This window comes from Epinephelus moara, chromosome 5 (assembly GCF_006386435.1).
Source record: "Epinephelus moara isolate mb chromosome 5, YSFRI_EMoa_1.0, whole genome shotgun sequence".
NCBI classification, from domain to species: Eukaryota; Metazoa; Chordata; class Actinopteri; order Perciformes; family Serranidae; genus Epinephelus; species Epinephelus moara.
Window position 1 is genome coordinate 15,833,032 of NC_065510.1, and position 7,930 is coordinate 15,840,961.

Consider the following 7,930-nt stretch of genomic DNA (forward strand, 5'->3'; position numbering starts at 1 on the left):
GTTCCTGTTAGTACACGTGCTGCTGCATTCTGAATTAGCTGGAGAGTTTTTAAGGACTTACTAGAGCTACCTGATAATAGCGAGTTACAGTAATCCAGCCTAGAGGTAACAAAAGCGTGGACCAATTTTTCTGCATCTTTTCGGGTCAGGATAGGCCTAATTTTCGCAATATTACGCAAGTGCATCTTTAGCCCCGTTTCAACAAAGCAGTAGCTACGGTACGGTTCAGTTCAGTACGCTTTTTTTTGGTTTCCACTGTGAAAAGTTGTGGATGGTACCAATGGAACCGTTCCGTACCGTCTCCATTTTTGGTCCCCCCTCTGTTGGGGTACCTAGCACACAGATCTGGTACTAAAAGGTGGAGCTGTGAACACTGCAGTTTGTTGATTGGTCAGTAGTAGACGGTCACTCTGCTCAGGGCTGTGCTGTGGCTGGTTTTGAGGCTCATGTAACCACTGTTCATACTGTGGAGAGTTTTATTAGTAAACTGTAACTATAAAATGAAAGGATGTTTTGCTGCCTCTTGCAGCTGCTGGAGTCGGAGTGGCCAACTGCCGGCGACATTTATGGCGGAACTTGAAATGTTACTGAATGCATGAACTGACAGCGTGAATCAATCAACACACCTTAAAATTCATGTGACAACTTTGACCATCACTTTAGTTTTTATATGACATACACTTTCAGTAATGAGTGGATCTTCAAGCGTATATATTCATTTTGACCGGGTTATGTGAACTGCATATATTCTAACCCTCACTCTGAGAAAAAAACAGTGTCGTTCCTGTGGGCTCCGGCAACACTAAACCCCTGAGCTTGGCTGAGAAGGACTAAATGCACAAACCCGCTATTTTTAAATATCCCATGGAGAGAGACTCTCACTGCAGCCAGTTCTATTTTGTTCTGAAAATGTTGGCGTGCAACCCCGTTCTGTGGATGATAAACAAGGTGCAGACTTCCCTCTGTGCACCGGTGAAGAGGAAATATAGTGAGTGCTGGACAGAGCAGTGAGTGACAACAACCCCGCCCACATTTAATGGTACTGTTTGCAGTGAAAAAGCTAGTGTCTTGGTACCCTGTCTGAAGGGTTACTTTTGGTTCCAACGGTACCATACCAAAAGTGGAAACGGGGCTGTTTTGGCCAAGACGCAGATGAAATGTGGGAGACACAACAGTCGGCCTTCGTTGCCACTAGTTCTTTGACATCTATTTGGTGTGTGCAGGCCTTAACAACTGTTTTCACTGTTGATTAAACTGTTTGTTTTACATTAATAATTCATTCATTGTTTTGTCCATAAAGTGTCAAAAATTGTTACCAAACTCTCAGCAGTGTGTCCTCACATTTAAAGAGTTGCAAAAAATCCTTGATAAATGTGTACATGATTTTGTATTAAGTTAAATTTGTACACTTTTTTTTTTAAACCATGTGTTAACAGCTTTTAAAAAATATGACGTAAACTATATTCATAGATAAGGCAGTCCATGGGATCAGTTGTTCTTAGGTTTAGTATCTTAAGCAGATACCATTTATTTCTGAGCAGCAGCAGCAGCCTTGCTAAATCACTCCACAGGATTTGTATCACAGCCCTGACTCAAAATCCCAACTCTCAAAACATCCCCATCCATTCTGCGTTCAATGAAACACAAAGAGGCAATTAATACCTTCAAATGCCCATTAACTGTGACTCTGGCAATGTAAGGAGTTCTCAAAAGTCTCACATGAGTTTATCGATGCCTTTAGAATGATACATATGGATATTTTTCCTTAAGAGTGCTTTGCAAGGCACAATGTTGCTCTTTAGCTGCATGGAACCTTTTTCCCCTTTCTCCAAGTGTAAGGCTATTGAGGTACTTGAATAGCTGTCACATTATCAATCATGTAAGGAGATCATGAATCATTCAGTCCATCTTGATTGAATTTAAGAAATGTCTAGTAGGGTTATATTGAGTGCCACTCAGGGACATTTCCAGGGTTTTAATCTTGCTGGCACTGAGCACCCCTCGCCCGCCAAGGAAGGAAGGGTTTGGTGGAGAGAGATGATAAAGTTTAGAGTTCCAAGAGAAGCTCTTCTCCTGTTAAGAGACTTCCAAACAACATACGAACATGCTCATTCTTACTGAGGTTTGAATGGAAGGAAATACACTATGTCTGATCCCCAGAGAAGATGCTGCAAAGATGCTTTTGTGAAGCATGTCAAAATATTTCATACATTCAGGGGCACCACTTTCTTGATGGTAGAATTAAAAGACCATGTTGGCAGTTTATGTGCCCCAATTCTGACATGTGAGTCTCTAAAGTCACCCTTACTCAAAACAACTTTTCACTGTGGCAGACAATTTTCCAGTGTCAGAATAAATAGAATAAATTTTTCCTCGGTTGGTGCAGGAACCTGTCATCTTGAACGTTTGGTGTAAGGTGGTCATCAAACTCAGACTGAGCTCTCTTTTCTTCGTTTTGACTCTCTGACAAAATCAAACAAAAAATCGTAAGTTTGTCGTCTTCACTCATGTAAATACTGCAGTTCAATGAGGTGAACACTGTCAACAACCAATATTTGTGTTCTCTCCAGCACCAAACAAGCAGCAAAGCAGGTTGATAGAAAACATGGAGAGAACTCCAGGGAGCAAAAGACCTTGTAGTTTCGGTTGTGTTGAACTGGGGGAAAGGTAACTCTTTCTGACTCCAACCTCGCCACGTATCGCCGTTTGGTCATAGACTTTCCACGTCTACATATGACGTGTAAGGTAGCCTGGGTGCGTCTCTTGTTGACGTTCTGGGATGCCGTATCAGTTTCATCCTGTTACATACATCGTGTCTTGTCAAAGGACACTTCCATTTTCACAGGAAATGTACAGTTTGCATACCGTCTCTTTCAAAATAAATGTACTACGTTGGTGCAACATAGCAAATTGACATTTTATTCCTTCAACAACAATCACATGTGGTTACGTTTAGCCAACACCCACATGTGTTAGGTTTAGGCAACAAAAGCATGTGGTTGGGTTTGGGAAGCAAACACCGGCCTCACGGGTGAAAGTCAGCGATTGTTTGACTAGTTCACACCCTTAACTTACATTGTTGTCCAGTTGCGTTTCCCTCTTAAGGCCCATTTATGCTCCCTTTATGTACAAAAATGTATACGTCCGTTTCAAACGATGTTACCGTCACTGCCCACATACTTCCATGTGCCCTTTACATTGGCATAGATGTTAACCAATATATCTACCAGGAGGCAGCCAGCGTCAAAAGTTTATGACAACAACAAACTCAAAAACAAACATGGCGACTGTGGAGGAGATATTGATAATGTACCTCTTGCATAAAAGACAAAAACAGAGGTAGCGTTGTAGGAGGCGGTGGTCGGTGAGGCCGTTAAATACGTCGTGACTGGAGGACGGAGAATTCTTTTCTCTAGTACTGCCGATGAGAGAAATTGATGACGAGCGTCATTTCCAACACTTTAGGATAACTTGCTTCGCCGGGTGGCTTCCCACATCCCGCATGACAAGTCGCACAGCACGCCTGTGAGTGAGGCAGAGCGACTAGCTGTCACCCTGTGCTTTCTCGCTACAGGAATCAGCCAGCAGGCTTTGGCAGCAAGTTTCAAGCCATTGTTATTTCTTCTTCATGTCTCACTAGAGCTACGTATCGGGTAGTGACAGCAACACTGCCCCCACGGTTTCCGGTGGTACTGCTCTGTTTGGCCCGTATCCATAAGCTTTATGGAAACGTGCAGAAATACGGACGAAATGAACGTGGAGCACGGACACAAGGCTCCGTCCGTATCCGGATACGTATTTAACGTTGAGCATAAATGGCTTTTACACCCTCGGGCACCCTGCCATGTATCATGCTGATGTGACAAGATGGATTTTTGTCGGTGTCTGACACAGAGGTCACTGTCCAAGCTCCAACAACTTCTGAGTGAGCCCGGGTTGTACAAGAAGAAGAAAGTGGTGGCATTGTGGAGCTACAGTAACAAGGCTCTTTGTTTAATTCAGCATGTATCTGATCCACAAACCAGCACTAACCACACTAGCAGAAATTTTAGAAAAGCATCGCCTGTCATTCACACAGTCTCCTCCCACTAAAATAGCGCAGCTCACCAGCTAGGACAACAAATTCAAAATTGTTGAGTTTGAATGCAAATAAAATATGTCTTATGGATTTTGTTGATGTCATAATGACAAGAATACTGGCGACATATGGCAGCTTGTATCTTGTTTCCAGAGCTATGTTTTCTTGGACTCATAAGGAACTGTTATTTTGACATATATCTTTAAGGGAGTTTGGCGTAATATTTTACACCAGGGGCAGGATGGGAAATAATCTCAAAAGGAATCTAGCTATAGTGCAAATAGCAACAGTGTAGGATCCCCATCTTTGCAAAGTCTTATAGTGTGTGACTATGCTAGAGGGTGTCAAATAATAGTCTTTTATAAGTCCTTTAAAGATGTCTGGTGTATGGTAGGCCTTAAGCCTGTGCAAAAATAGACACTACTTTTACCTGGATGTAACTCATGTTCTATAAGTGCATGAGTTGCCCTCCCATGGATTTCAGAAACAACATCCCAGCTATTCTGGATAATCCACAGACTTCACTGTCAGTCGCTTTCATAGGGACTATGTCTTCCACAGAAAGTAGTTCCAGTGAAAACTTTTCAGTTTTTCAATGTTTTGAGTGTCTCAAAAAAATTCTATATACCTCCATTGAGTTTGACTGGTGGCACAAATCTCAGAGGCAGATATTTTTTAAGCAGGTATGGAATAGTTAAAGGTGGATACGGCAGTAAAAAAAAAAAAATCAGGTACAATAACATAATGAAAAGCAGGTGATATTGAACCTCACATTCATGTTTGGCCTATTTCCACAAGTAATACAGAAGTAAACTCAGTAACAATTCTCACATTATACATAAGGTATAAAAAATGAAATGTGAATGTGTAAAATCTGACACCATGGTCCCTTGTGTAGTTTACAAGGCTGATGAAAACCATCTTACATAAAAAGAGGGACCTTTGCGTGCTTTGCATACTTATAGTAGGTAGCGCTCAAAAACAAAAGCCTCTGAGTTTTATAGTTTTGACATTGGAAAATCAATTTAGGGGTGGAGAAATGTATTTCTTGCAAACTTTACCCTGCAAGACATAAGTATTACTATCATGAACAAGTGTCCAAGCTACTGTCCGTCTCCGAACGGAGGGAGATCAATGGAAAGTCACTAATTGGCTTGTATTTTTTGATGTCTTCCTCTGACATTTAGTTGCAGCATGTCCTCTGTGTTTCGTTTATCAGTGCTGCGCTGATTGATGTATCCGTGTTGCCTGCTTAGCGGTGTTGTCAGCAGGCATGTGCAAAAAAAAAAGCAATAAAATAATGAAATAAATGAGGTCTACATATAAAAATAGCCACCCGGCCTCAGCTCTTTGCTGAGTGCTCATTCGAAGTAATTATTCATTAAAAGAAGGCTGGGTGAGCCAGCGTAGAAATCAATTACAATATTTTTTGGCCTCTGCTTTTGTTCAAGAACAGAAATACTACTAATGAGCTGCATGGATTCCATCTGACTCCACTCTAGGCCAGGGCTTAGCTTGCACTCTACTTTCACTTTCTCTTTTCTTGCTGCCTCTCTCCTGCACATGCATTCTCACCCACGTGCACATGCAAAACAGTTCAAAGCTGCCAGGATTCAAAGCCATTTAGCAGCCAGTTCCAATGCAGAGAAACCCCAGTAATTAAAAGCGGCAGGGCTAATCAGGGTTTTTGACTTTGGAAATGAACACAGACACAGTGTAAGTCATACCAGACCACCCTCTCTACCTTTTACAAATTATAAAATGCTGAGGGGGTCCCACTTATCTACATTCTCATTAATAAAAACCAATCATCAATACGAGGCTTTAATTAACAATGCTTTGTTGTGAAACAGACGCTCAGTATTCTGTGGAATCTTCCCTGTCTGCAGCTTTAGAGGACATCCTCAGTATGACTGTCCATTCAGTTCCGCCAAATCGATATCCTTGATATTCTCACGCAACACAAAAAAAGATGAATGTTTTCATCCATATTAAAGCCCTCTGAAAATATCCCTTTGGGGGGAAATAGTTCATCTCTTCAACGCAGCTGGGGGGAAAGTGGTTAGTATTCTCTGTGATAGATTATAGGCTCTATCATCTTCCCCTTGAAAGGCAAGCAGGCACACAGTTTGGTACGGATGCCACAGTATTATATAAAAAGCTTCTTGAATTTGAATACGCTTTTACACTTAAAAAGTAAGAGCGAGGGTAGTCTGTGAATCGGCTAATGAGGAGTTTGGTAATGCAATTATTGCTGCTTAATGAATATGGAACATCTGGGCCTATTATTATGCATCAGGATCAACAGAGCAGGCTTGTTATTCTATTACTTGTTCATTATAAACTTCTTATGACATCACTGTGTGATTAAAATTGTTACCTGACATAACATATGCTGAACACTGTCATCAACACAGCCGCACAGGACGATGAATGATGTCATGTGTTACAGGCTCAGAATGAAAGTCCAAAACGTCAAAGCTCCAATCCATTTGCCCTACAACAAACCCGCTCCACTTACATCACTGAGAAACCTGAAAGCCAGACTGTGGACCACGCTACCAAGATGGACACCAGGCAGGAGATGCACACTCGTAGTAGTAGCCGCTCTGTGAGATATAGTGCTCAGCGACCCGCCCTGTGATCAGAGCACCGGCAAGTCTTGACAATTTAATGGGCAGGATAAAACCCACTCTACATTCTACCTCCTATTTTTACATTTCCCTGACAATGAACCAAGACAAAAGAACACAGATGGAAATTACCAGGGTCTGCAGAGGGCAGACTAAGCATTAGTCGCAAACTTTAGAGGTTCATCGGCTCCAAGGTGCGAACTGCTCTGAAACAAAGCTCTAAGTGATGCTGTACACCCTTTCTACCGTTTTTTTTTCCCCGTTAAAGGGTTTTTTTTGGGGAGTTTTTCCTTATCCGCTGTGAGGGTCATAAGGATAGAGGGATGTCGTATGCTGTAAAGCCCTGTGAGGCAAATTGTGATTTGTGATATTGGGCTTTATAAATAAAATTGATTGATTGATTGATTGATTGATCAGTGTCCATCAAGAACAAAACAGTGTCCTTAGACACCAGCCATGACCTCATCCATCTCAATTGCTGCACTTCCTCCTCCATACCAACAGAGGGCGAGCTGCAGCAGAGCTTTACAAAATGGAGTCCTGACATTACAGGTTGGGCTGCGCTTTTGTCTGTGAACTGCATACACGTCATATATAAAACACTCAAACACAGAACCTAATTGCCCATCAGGAGACGGCACAAAAATGAAAAATTGTCTTGAGTGAGTAGATCCTGCCAATAACACCATTTTGGCTGGAGTGGGGCTTATGTTTATATAATACTGTAGACAACGCCAACTATGGGAATTTCATCCCCAGGAAATCATTAGATAGTATATCCACTTTAAGACTTAACAAGGTCACAATAATCCGAACACACTCAATGGAGACATGATGCCAAAGAAATACAAATATATATGATGTACTTGTCCATACCCATTGGTAGCTTTGTCACCTTCTACCTATGCCAATCCTCAATGTCTATGTGCAGTTTCACAGATTGACCACGTCAGTGAGTAGAAAAACGTGGGACAGACAGAATGACACACTGACAGTTTCCGTTATGTACAGCATACCATACCATGACTTAGTCATACCAAAAATTAGAAGAACACACAGGGGGAGCTACAGTGATCGGTTGCATTTTAGCCATTTTTAAGCATTTTTCTGTTGTTATAGCGCCACCCAGTTACCAATTAGAGTTAAATTTCTCCAGTCACCTTGAGGCGTCCTGTTCTACATATCTACCAAGTTTAGTAAAAATCGATGTGGCGGTTAG